This window comes from Lepus europaeus, chromosome 9 (assembly GCF_033115175.1).
Source record: "Lepus europaeus isolate LE1 chromosome 9, mLepTim1.pri, whole genome shotgun sequence".
NCBI classification, from domain to species: Eukaryota; Metazoa; Chordata; class Mammalia; order Lagomorpha; family Leporidae; genus Lepus; species Lepus europaeus.
Window position 1 is genome coordinate 81,390,223 of NC_084835.1, and position 13,440 is coordinate 81,403,662.

The 13,440-nt window shown below is 35.8% G+C and overlaps 1 protein-coding gene across 1 annotated transcript in view; it reads right to left on the bottom strand.

The window, feature by feature from the left end:
• CCDC178 (coiled-coil domain containing 178) overlaps window positions 1-13,440 on the bottom strand; it is a 440,915-nt gene that overhangs the window by 143,668 nt on the left and 283,807 nt on the right. The window lies entirely within an intron of this gene.

Below are 13,440 nucleotides of genomic sequence, written 5' to 3' on the forward strand. Positions count from 1 at the left end.
TATCTGCATAAGCATTTCCACAGAAAGATTTGCTTTCCTCTATATCTTCTGCTACATGCTGGCTCCTGTTTGAACTCTTTCTTAAAATATGTGTACCCAGTCCTCATCCTGCTGTCTATTGCATTTTGTGTGGAATCAAAATAATTTCTTTCAGTTAATGTGAGTTTGGTGATCTGAAGAAATGGGCAGGGAATTTTCAGAGTTCCTTTAGTAGAAAAGGTATTTCTCTGTTTGGATCTCTAACCAGGGAACAGAAGCATAAATAATCTGGTACCTCCCATATGACACCATAAAATATCTCTCCCTCCAAGAGTTCCTTTACTAGACCTAATAACTTCATCAGACTTATGCCCAATATCACAGGTAATACAAAGTACTGATGGTTGACACTCTTCTACAGTATATGTGGGTAATTGGTTAGGCAGGGTAGAGAACAAGAACCTAAGAGAAGGTGTGGAAGAGCAGAAAGTTTACATGCTTGAGGCTCAGAGGACTAGATTTGGATACCAGTATATGGTTCCCATTTATGAGTAGAATGGCATCAAGCTACAACAAAGTAGCTGCTATGGGCTGAATCTTGGTTCAAAAATTTCTGAATTCTGAGGTTGAAGGCTAGATTCAGTAGATCAGAATGTGGCTCTACTTGGAGATAGAGTCTTACAGGCAATTAAGTTAAAATAAGGTCATTAGGGCTGGTCCTACTCCGATATGACTGGTGTCCTTTTAAAGAAGAAGAAATGTGGAAGACAAGAATAAAGGGTAGACAATATAATTATACTGGGAAAAGGCAGCCACCTACAAGCCAAGGGAGAAACAGGTTTGGAAGAGATCCTTCCATTAAGGTCAATGGAACGAATCATTTCAGCTGACTGCTTGATCTTGGACTTCTGCCTTCCAAACTTGAGACTATATATTTCTGTTGTTTAAACCACCCAGTCTGTGGTACACTGCTTTGGTTGTCCAAATAGACTAATATAGCCCTTAGTTTTCTGGGGAAAATATGGGCATATTCCCAGTTGTTTCATGAGGTTTTCACAAAATAACAATAAAAATGATCATGTTATCTCTAACTGATCAAACATTTACAATATGATAGGTATAGGGCTCATTGCTTTATGCATTTTTCAGCTGTTTAGCTTGCCCATCATCATAGATTAAGCAGTTTTAATTATTTTTCTTCATTTTATCCTATTTGCTGGAATAAAGAGATGCTGGAATAAAAATACAATGCAAGGAAGAGGGAGAGATACGAAAGTATAAGAAGGAAATAAGGTGGAGCAGCTGTTTGGTTCAGTGGTTAAGCTACCCCTTGCAATGCTATCTCATATTACAGTGCCTGGATTCAAGCCCCAATTTTAGCATCAAGCATATGCACATTCTGGGAGGCAACAGTGATAACTCAAGTAGCTGGGTCCCAGCCACCCATGTAAGGAGACCTGGGTTGAGTTCTGGGCTCCTTGCTTCAGGCTGGACCAGCTCTTGCTATTGTAGGAATTAGGGGAGTGAGGCACCATCTGGCAGATCTCTCTTGTGTATCTATTTGTCTCTCACTTACTTTCCAAATAATACACACAATTAAATAAAACTTAAGAAAAATTAAAATATACCCCATAAGAGAGAGTTGAAAGGAACACATTGTAGGAGGAAAAAGAGATGTGTGTCAGATTTCCTGGAGGAGAGAACAGATACTCAGGAAATCAGAAGAGCCCATGCACTAACTAGTGCCCAGGTAAACAGTACTTTCTGGGTCTCTCGAGACAGAACATTCACAAGAAGTTTAAACTTTTATTTCCATGTGAACCCTTGGTTTACACAGTGTTTGTGTATTAATTGTTTTAATGATATTAATAGTAAAGGTTATCATCAAGTCATACATATCATTATGTTAGCTGTTTTTTTATTTCCTTCTTAGCTTTCTGAGTTACTGACACATTATTGCAGCAAAACATATGTAGGGTCAATTCATGCTGAATAGTTATTAGAAACCATGATAACAAAAGTCATTACACTGCAGTTCAGTTTTGACAGTAAAATTTCTGCAACATTATCACAAATCCTCATGCATTAGTGCAATGATCCTTACTATAGTTTCATATTAGAATCAAAAGATTGCTGTAGCATGCTTGATACAAAAAGTCAGGCAAGCCAAATTCTTTTCTGCTTTTGCAGATAACATTTTTGTTCTTTTTCTATGTACATCATGTAGACACTATCTTTGTTTATATACCTTTCTCAATAACCTATGAGTATATTACATAAATCTTTCTTTAAAGTCAGGATTTTTTTCTGTGAAAGACCACCACACAATTCTGACACCCAGCACCAAAGGAAACAACTTGAAAATGATGTTATATCTGACAAAATGCCAGAAAATTACAAATACTGTACTTTCTATGGCAAATGTCCATCCTTTTCATTTCCTTCCATCTTTTCCAGCCTTTCCTCCCTACTTCCCTCCTTTCTGAGGCACAGAGGTATAAAAAACCGAGACAGAAGAAAGAGAAAACTCCCAACTAGCTATTTACTCCCTAATTGCCCTCAATAGATGGGGTCAGGGTGGGTCCAAAAACAGGAGCCCAGAATTCAATCAAGGTCACCCACATGGGTGGCAGGAACCCAAATACTTGAGCTACCACCACTCTCTCATCTCCCAAGGTTTGCATTATCAGACAGATGAAGTCAGAAGCTGGAGGTGATGGTCAAGCCCAGGTACTCTACTGTGGGTCTAGGTGGCTTAACCATACTAAACACCCACTCACACACACACAAAACCAGAAAATATGCATTTCTAAATTGTTAAATTTCCCTTTACTTGAAAAGCTAGAAAGAGCAAGAGAATACACAAGAGAGAACTCTCATTTGATGGTTTGCTTCCTAAATGCCCACAACGGCCAGAGTTGAGCCAGTCCAAATCCAGGAAGCTGGAACTCAATGCAGGTTCCCCACCCATAAGGGCGGCATGGGCCCAGGTGTGTGAGCCATGATCTGCTGCCTTCCAGGATGCACATTAGCAGGAAGCTGGAATTGCAGGTGGAGCCAAGACATGAACCAGGCACTCTGAAATGGGATGTGTACATCCCAAGTGGCATCTTAGCCATTGTGCCAGACATCCTTCTCCTGGGAAAACATTTTTAATGCCTATATATTCATAAGATTTTTCCATAGTCATTTCTTAACAAATTCTTAAAGGGTCAGACTATGTAGGTAAATAGCTTTTATTGTTCTGAGGTAATGGCAGTATACTTAAGCTCCATTAAAAAAAAAAACAGAAAAAATGACTCATGAACTAGTGCTTTATGAATAAGTTAAGGAACCTCAACAATCAAGTAACATTTTCCTTAGTGGGAGAGTTAGGTGTATACTGTGTACACAGAATATGGATAGAGAATATTTTACTTTTTCAAAATATGCTCTGTGGATATTTGAATTTAAACAATTCTATTTAGTGTAATTGAAGTGATTGGGGGTTTTACTAGATTTACTCACAAGATAAGAATCCTTTGAAAATAAATACAATCATCCCTGGGTTGTTTGATATACTATGTTTGAATATTCTTAAATTGGAACCCATACAATACCATACTAACCTAACTAAAAAATTAATTTGTCCACATAGATGTAGCAGAGAAAAGCAGTGATAAAATCTCTTAGTCATGGTATTATTCATAGGTTTACTGTTATAATAATTATTTACTTCATTTGAGCTAATCTATAATCTTCAAGTCATTGTTAAAAGAAAATAACAATTTTACAGTGCATTTTGTTCCATAAAATGTTTCTTAATACAAGCTAACCAAGTTAATTTCTATAAAGATTCCATTGGCTTCATTCAGACTACTTCACAATAATTTGCAAATAATGATAATATCAGCTTTGAGTCTCATTCTCTGCTTTTATATATGAAACAATCTGTGAAGTGTGCTAATTTAATAACAATAAATATTACTAAAAATATATGTAGCACTTACTATGTGCTAAGTACTATTCTGATAGCTTTACTCCTATGAAATTAGTTGTCAGGAAAAGTGTGTGCAGTGGGCTCTGCCATTATTCTCATTTTACAGATGAGGAACCAGAGACTTGGAGAGGTAAATGAATGCTCAGAATCCAAGCTAGTAAGCAACAGAACAGAATCAAACCCAGGCATATTGGCTCAATGCTATATCATACTGCAAATTCATTATTAGATCTTTCTTGAAAGAAAATTTGTATACATTTTGGTAATTATAGCCTAGAGGAAAAAGCTACATAAATATATTTTTAAAGATTTATTTATTTGAAAGAGTTACAGAGAGAGAAGGAGAGGCAGAGAGAGAGAGAGAGAGAGAGAAAATTTCTTTTTCTTTTTTTTTTTTTTTTTGGACAGGCAGAGTTGGTTCACTCCCGAATTGTCTGCAACGCCCAGAGCTGTGCCAACCTGAAGCCAGGAGCCAGGAACTTCCTCATGTGGGTGCAGGGGCCCAAGGACCTGGGCCATCTTCTACTGTTATCCCAGGCCATAGCAGAGAGCTGAATTGGAAGTGGAGCAGCCAGGACTATAACTGGTGCCCACATGGGATGCTGGTGCTTCAGGCCAGGGTGTTAATCCACTGTGCCACAGCGCCGGCCCCAAGCCACATAAGTATTAAGGCTCTTGTTAAATATTGCCAAATTTTAATCATTTTAAAATTTAATTAATTCAATTATCTCTAATTTTAATTATTTATTTTCTCCTACTAAGTTGGGGTTTGGTTTTCTGTTGTTTTTCTAGGTCCTTGAGATGAATTGATAGCTCACTTATTTGATACCTTTCCAAATTTCTTGATGTAAGAACCAATTGCTATAAACTTTCCTCTTAATACCACTTTTGCTATATCTCATAAGTTTTGATTTTCTGTATTGTCATCTTCACTTTTTTCTAGAAACTTTTGATTTCTTCTATGACCTACTTTTCAATCAGTAGCATGTTGTTCAGTCTCCATGTGTTTGCATATATTCTAGAAATTCTTGAGTTAATTTCCAGTTTCATTCCATTGTGCTCAGAGAAGATGTATGGTATGATTTTGATTTTTTTTTTAATTTGCTGAGGCTTACTTTATGGCCTAGCATGTGGTCTATCCTAAAGACAAGTTCCATGCACTGGTGAGAAGAATCTGTATTTTGCAACTGGAGGAGAAAAGTTTTGTAGATCTGTTAGGTCCTTTTGGTCTATAGTGGCAGTTAGTTCCGTTGTTTGCTTGCTAATTTTCTGTCTGATCTGTCCATTACCAAAAGTGGGGTATTGAAGTCCTCCATTATTACTGTATTGGAGTCTATGTCCCTCTTTAGAACCATTAAGATTTGTTTTAAGTAGCCTCATGGCATGTAATAAGGTGCATATATGTTTAAATTAGTCACAACTTCCTGTTGAATTGACTCCTTAATCATTACACAGTTTCCTTTGTTGTCTATTTCAACAGTTTTTGTGGTAAAGTCTATTTTGTCTGATATTAGGATGGCTATACCTGCTTTTTAATCTTTCCATTAGCATGGGATATCTTTTTCCATCATTTCACTTTCATCTGAGTGTACCATTGTTGATGAGGTATATTTCTTGTAGGCAGCAAACAGATGGATTTTATTTTTTAATCCATTCAGACAGTCTGTATCTTTTTTTTTTTTAAATTTTTGACAGGCAGAGTGGACAGTGAGAGAGAGAGAGAGACAGAGAGAAAGGTCTTCCTTTTGCCGTTGGTTCACCCTCCAATGGCCGCCGCGGTAGCGCGCTGCGGCCGGCGCACCGCGCTGTTCCGATGGCAGGAGCCAGGTGCTTATCCTGGTCTCCCATGGGGTGCAGAGCCCAAACACTTGGGCTATCCTCCACTGCACTCCCTGGCCACACAGAGAGCTGGCCTGGAAGAGGGGCAACCGGGACAGGATCGGTGCCCCGACCGGGACTAGAACCCGGTGTGCCGGCGCCGCAAGGTGGAGGATTAGCCTGTTGAGCCACGGCGCCGGCCCAGTCTGTATCTTTTAACTGCAGAGTTGAGGCCATTCACATTCAAGGTGCTACTGGTAAGTAAAAACTTGGCCCTGCCATTTTCCCATAAATATCCCTATTGCTTACTTTGGAATTTTTTTGTACTTTTCCTGGGAGATTTTCTGCCTTCACATTCTTTCATAGTGATGACCATGTTTCTGTGTTTCTGTGTGTAGCACATCCTTAATCATCTTTTGTAAGGCTTGATGAGTGGTGACAAATTGTTTCAATTTCTGTTTATTATGGAAGGTCTTTATTTCTCCTTCATTCATAAATGAAAGCTTTGCGGGTACAGTATTCTGAGTTGACAGCATGGTAAATTTCTCTCTCTCTTTCTCTCTCTTTTCTTTTTTAATCAGAGGAGAGGGTTTGATCAGCTCTGTTGGCTTATTCTCATGCTTACCCCCTTTCCTCCAAGGCAACCAGTGCTTGGGTGCCTGCCCCAGTGGGTGCAATATCAATCAGAATCACACACAAGATCTATGCAGTACTCAGCATGATCACAGATTATTCCCAGGGTTTCAGTGAACCACAAGTGTTTGGAGCACCAACAGTGACTGCCAAGAGACCAAGCTCCATCTCTAACTGTTTTTCTTTAAGACATGTCAATGCCATCCCTGTTGGAATACTTTTCAATTTTTTCTTGTTGAAGAACAGATTTTTAAGTGATCTGAAGAACACTCCTTGTGTTACAAATATTAAACTCACATTTGTCACAGATGTTCAAAATATTTCCCCTATATTTAAAATTACATTTTAATTTCCTGCTAGCAAATCCATTAGTTATTTTTGTAAGGTTTCTTCCTTTTCATTACATTGATAAAAATTTTCCTCCTACCAAATTCAAATAAATATTCAACTTTATTTAATGTTTATATTTAACTTTTTAACACATATGTAATTTTTGGCATACCACACAAAGGTGTATATGTACACAATGAAATATTTCTAAGCTGCAGAAAGAATTAAATCCTTTCTTTTGCAACAAAGTGGATGCAACTGTAGACCAGTATGCTTAGTGAGGTAAGCCAGTACCTAAAAGACAAATATCATATGCTTCCTCTGATATGAGGTAGTTAATATAGAATATAAAAATACTTAAGAATGAAAACTGATACTTAATGATCTGATTAATGTTTATGGCCCTCGTCTATGTTTCTGTGGAACCGTGATCTTTCTACTTTCTACTTGTTGAACATTATGGTTAGTCATGCAGTAAACCTATGATTATAAAGTAAACTGAAAGTATTTTATTGCAAAAGTTAAAGGAAACAAAAAAGAAAGGAAGGAAACAAATGGGATTAAGGGAGGGTATGAGGAAAGTATGGTTATCTTAGAATTGTATCTATTAAATACATGAAATTTATTCTCTTTATATTAATAAAAATAAAAAAATCATTTGTCCTTATCTATTTAAGTTTCCACATATTTATGTAATATACTGTTTTGCACTTTGGGACTTGTTTCTAGGCATTTCATGTGGCATTGGACTTTCTGTCCTTTTTTTAATATGTTATAGCTTATTGTAGCTTTATTAATTGTTTTAGAACAAATTAGAACAAATTTTCTCTCATTATTTTCTCCATTAATTTCTTGTTTGTGTTCATGTTTCAGCACAGAATTAATTTAGGGGGCTCCAAAAAATAATATTGTAATTTGTTCAAAATTGTGCTAAAATAGCAAAATGAAGATGCCAGATCCCATCAAATTAAAATATTGGGTGTTGTCATAGCATGTGTTGTTTATTTATCTTTTCCATCTGTAAAATTTTGCAGATGTCTTAATAAAGGTTCAAATGAAATATTCCATGTCAGGGTATCTATAAGGAAATTTTGTGTTTTTGTAACTACTGTGATTAGGATCTTATCATGAATCTGTTATGATCAAATAGCTATTTAGCAGTATAATATCTGTATTAACTCTCTGTAACTCATGTATCATTGCTACCTGTATGCCTCATAAATATATTCTATACCCTGTATCAACTTTACCCAGCTATCAGGTGTTTGCCATAGTTCTCTTCCTTATAACACTTACATATTTTTCAAGGTGATTGTCATAATGCTATTATTACCCTATACATATGTCCAATCTACCTTAATTCATCCCATATTCTCTAGTTACATCAACTATTTAACACATCCTATAAACTAGAATGTCAGAACTATATCCTCATCTGAAGATCTGACACAAGAAGTGAGGAACATATTTATTTGAAGGAAAAAAGCATATTGGTAGCATGTCTTCTATAGCCAAAATGTACATTTTGTGAAAAACTATCCTAGGTGCCTTATATTTGAAATATATATTTATGCTTCAAAGGATTATTGTCAAGGAGAATAAATAAAATTACACATAAAAGATAAAAATATGCTTAGCACATAGTATGCACTTCATAAATGATAATTATCACTCCACATATATTTTATGAAAATCCTGCTAGGGAGATGTTAATATTCATTCTTTTCAGCAGCTCAGGGATATTATATAAGCTGTCCATAACTACTCTACTCCACCTTCAATAAGAGTTAAATTCTAAGAGAACAGATGACTAAAGGAAATATTTAGCATATGAATATGCATTTTCCATGTTAATACTTGTTTTAATAAATGCTTATCAGACACAGCTCTGCAGATTTGGGGAAAGGTGATTACAAAAGCAATTTTTTCAAATGTTTATGTCATTGTGATGCATATGCAGAGTTTGAAACAAAAAAATCATTAACATATACTCCCACAGAATTGAAAATCAACTGCCGTTGTAAGTCATGTAATAGACAAGCATAAGTAGAAAATATAACTATCATGGGAGGAGTATGCAATGAATATTTTACTTGTTCTATTGTAATTTTTAAAAATTGTTTTTGAGTGATAAACAGCATATGTGTTCACTTCATAGCTGCACTATAAATGACAGGTTTAAAAAGTTAGCATTCTGAATACACATGGATTCAAAGAACATTAACTATTTATTGGAAAATATTCCAAGTTTTTCTAGGGATTTACAGGTAACATAAAAACACTTTATTTTGGGGCCGGCTCCATGGCTCACTTGGTTAATCCTCCGCCTGTGGCGCCAGCATCCCATATGGGCGCCGAGCTCTAGTCCTGGTTGCTCCTCTTCCAGTCCAGGTCTCTGCTGTGACCCAGGAGGGCAGTGGAGGATGGCCCAGCTGGTTGGGCCCCTGCACCCGCAAGGGAGACCAGGAGGAAGCACCTGGCTCCTGGCTTCGGACAGGGGCAGCGCGCCGGCGGTAGTGGCCATTTAGGGAGGGAGCCAATGGAAGCAAGACCTTTCTCTCTGTCTCTCTCTCTCTCACTGTCTAAACTCAGCCTGTCAAATAAAAAAAAAACACTTTCTTTTCTTTTCTTTTCTTTTTATTTATATGTCAGAATTTTGTGAATGTTCCACGTGTAACATTTAGTTTTTCCTATCCTTTATGAAATAACCTTTTTTCATTTAATCCACTAAATATTAAGTTGATCAGTAGGAAGTAGGTTTCCTTAGAAGATGTTCCAGGGACAATATTAAATTCAGAGTTAAGAGATTTCTTAAAATAAGGTTTTTCACAAGGTTTAGTGTACATATAGGTTGTATCTTTAGGAAGGGGATAAAACACAGTGTTCCGCGTTGTATTTACACTACATATTTATGAGTTGCATATTCTCTTTCTCACTCAAATGGGTGTGTGTTTGGCAGGGGAGGGGCTGCTGTTCTGTGCATTGCAGGATATTTTCCACCATCCTTGGCTACCAAAAAATAACTGGATATCCAGATATCCATATATGCTATTTGGGACAAAATAGCACTTGATGAGACTCTAGTGAGACCTCAGTTGAGAAATACACACAAACACACACACATACAAATATAATCGTCAAAAGGTTCAAGAAAAATGTAAACTATGAAAAAAAATTTAAAGTATTTTTGTACCAAATTTTCTAATTTCATTTTCTACAAAAGTGAAGTGTGTGTGTATGTGTGCATGTGTGTGTGAGTGTGTGTGTGTGCTTTCTAACAATTAGAAGCAGAGATGCCTATGGGATCTTCAAATAACTGCTACTACAGAAACTATTGAAAGAGTTTATAGTTTCCCTATGAAAGAAATGAATTTCTGTCTCTACTAAAACAGCACACAGAAATCACCACCCAAAGCACAATTTTAATACATGCAAGATAACAAGCAATACAAAATATTTATAAAAATGAGAATGAAAACGGTTTTCATATTTCTCTAGGAAAACAATTTTGTTTATTGCTAGAATTGGCTTTGACTCCTCACCCAATCAATCTCAAGTGAGCATTAGAGGAAACTATGTTGGAAAACTGATGAAAGGTGAAGAAAAAAACTGGTGAAACTTAGAGCAGGTACACATTTTTTGAGAATTTAAGATGGAAATTTTTGCCTGACAAGATCCAGGCAATACAGGTTAAGCAGAAAATGTTCACAATCCATCCCTTGTTTGGATGAAGAGAGAGTATGAAAGAGCCTAGATTCTATGTTACATTCCAAGACAGAGCCCTCTGGACTTGGGAATCACACCCGTGAGAGAGTATAAAAGAAAAAAATGCACCTGGTCTTGTATGTTTGCTCTTTCTATTCCTATACTCTACTGTATGTTTGCCAGCACAATGGGGTATTCACAATTTATTTTGAATAATTGAATGTATGAATGAATGAATGAGTTTGAATTCTGTGAGGGCTGGAAGTGTTGTCAGCTGATTCATGTCCTGATGGTCACGTGAAGATGATGTCCCCATCGGAGCATATCCACAACCATTAATATTATTACAGCTCAGCTATTGATCTATGCAAACTTCTAAGAAAAAACCAATCATGGCACATGCTCACCTAATTTCTTTTGGCAAGAACATTTGTACCTAATATAAGACAACTGTGTCCTATGCTGACTTTTCTTTTACTTAACCATATATATGGTAAATCACTGAGACACTTAGCCTCCCCAAGTTTCTGCATACGTAAAACAATTTTTTAAAGAGAGGGGTAAAGACACTTTTAGTTCAAACTTTTACAACATAGGGTTTTGTAACCTAACCTATAATATTTATGGAAATTAGATAGCTTCTAATAAAATAGGTAGGTTTTTTTTTCACCCACCAGAATTTTATCATTGAAAAAAGTGACTCCCATGAGATAAAATTATAAAAACAATTAGTGAATTAAACAATCCATTTGAGTTGGACACCAGAGATATCACATATAATTTCTGTGGCTTTTGCAAGCTTTGTGAAACCTGATGAGACATGTTCAGGATTGTTTAATGAAGGCTCTAGTCAAGATTATGAAATGCGTGTGATGTAGAAAAACTCAAGTTTGAGTCCCATCAGAGCCACTCTCTATTTGAGTGACCTTGGGAGGCACTGAGTCTCAGGCTCTTATATTATCTAAGGAATGATGATAATAATAATGAAACATTCTCCAAGATTATTGAGGGGCTTTAAAAATAATCTTTGCAACTTGTGTAACAGAGACACCTGAGCCACAAGTATGCTTGCAAGTACCAATCGATTCTGTGGTATCTTCTATTTCCTCACTTTGAAAGAACTGGGATTTTCAGAAGGCATGGGTTAAACTTTACAAATCATTTATGAGAGAACTGTAAAATATATTTACATCAGTTTTGGAAGAGATCTTATTTTCAACCAACAAAGCATGTGAATATTTGTATGTTGGCTTAGCTTAACTTTCTTTGAATTTGGAGTTGCATTCAATGAAACACATGGTGATTGCATTAAAATATGCATATTTTTAAGAGAAAACCTATCCTATCTATTGGAAAGCTTATGAAAATAACAAAAATGTGTATTCTCACAAAGAAGTATAAGCTGTATTTTTTCCAGATTTTCCCCTCCACTCACTTTTAGTGTTATTTTAAATTTTGATATCTGAGAAGTTTTAGATTGTTTTCTATTTTGTTTTTACCCAGGACCAGGACAGATAAAAAAAATTGGTATAGTTGCTTTTGCCTTATTCTTATTTTTTGAAGGGGAAAATATTTGTCACTGAGAATTTTAGAAGTATCAGGAAACATACAATTAAAGCAAACATAATATTGTCACTGAGGTTAATACTATAAAGTTTAACTCAACTCATTTGTATGTAAAATTGTGTTAAGGAAGAGAACAATATTTTGTGTTATATTTCCAGTAGCATTTCTTTGCTATTTTAGCCTAAAATAGAAAGAACTATGAAAATGTATAATTTGTACATCCAGAAATATTCTCTAAGAAGCATAATTATTAAAATATTATTTACCATGCTAAAAGGAAATTCCCATTCAGAGGCAATAGAATTCATTTAAAATACACAAGAATTCCTAAAAATGAGATTGGTTTTATAAGACAGGGAATTCAACAAAGGAATCCAAAATTGAATGGTGCACCTGTATCCCCAAAAGTAAACTAGCCAAAGGATTAAGAACCACATACATGGGAAGTGATGCAATACTGAGTAAATGGACAAAAATATTAAAGGGTGTTCTCATTTTTGATGGCCAAATTCCATCCTGTAAGCAGTACATTAGACGCTAATGACATACGATTTCTCACTGACAGATTTAACAGCATCAATAAGGCCTCTCTGTCCATCGCAGCAAATTGATCCTACATGACACTGACAAGGGCAGCCTGCACTTAATGACCTCCATCGCTGAAGGATGGAAATGAAAAATGAGTGGAAGTACAAATAAATCTCTGAAAGTTTTCCTGAAACAGGTGTGCTAAAGGTGATTCGTTTGTGGAATCACAAACAGAAACCTAATTTCCTAGCATTCTCCATTATCTACTTGCTCATTCGGGATCTCAGTCCTATCATCCTGCATCAAAGCTTTATTTTATTCTAGAAGTGAAATCTAGACAATTTTGTTCTTCCTATGTAATTTGATATTAGAATTCTCTCTTCAAAGGCTCTTCACTATTTATGTTTTATTTGCCACTAAAGAATTCTGTATAAACTATAACAAGTGCATATACAATTTACTTTTGTTTTTCTCCAGATTATAAGAGGAAAATATAGTAAAGCCATTGATTATTTTCTCCTGCTCAATTATTTCCAACAAATAAAACATGTCTAATATCAATATTAATGTCAAATTTATGAAGTATTTGGACAAATGCTCTCTGGATACAAGATGCCCATTGTTTGAATCCTGCACAATGGTTTGAGGACATAAAGATTTTGCCAACTGCTTAATTTATCAATTCTTCCCCCAAACACAATCATTGATTAATGTCCTTTCATCTTGATCCTCTTTCAGTACTATTTTAAGAAAAGAAGACATCCTTTCTCCCCAGTATGTGTGAAAGTTTCAACTCTCATGAGAGTAAATGAGTGAGAAATATTGGGCAAGCAGCATATGATCAATGAATATAATTTTTGCCTACGGTTGTAGAACATTCCTTTATTTTTAAAGTAACTTAA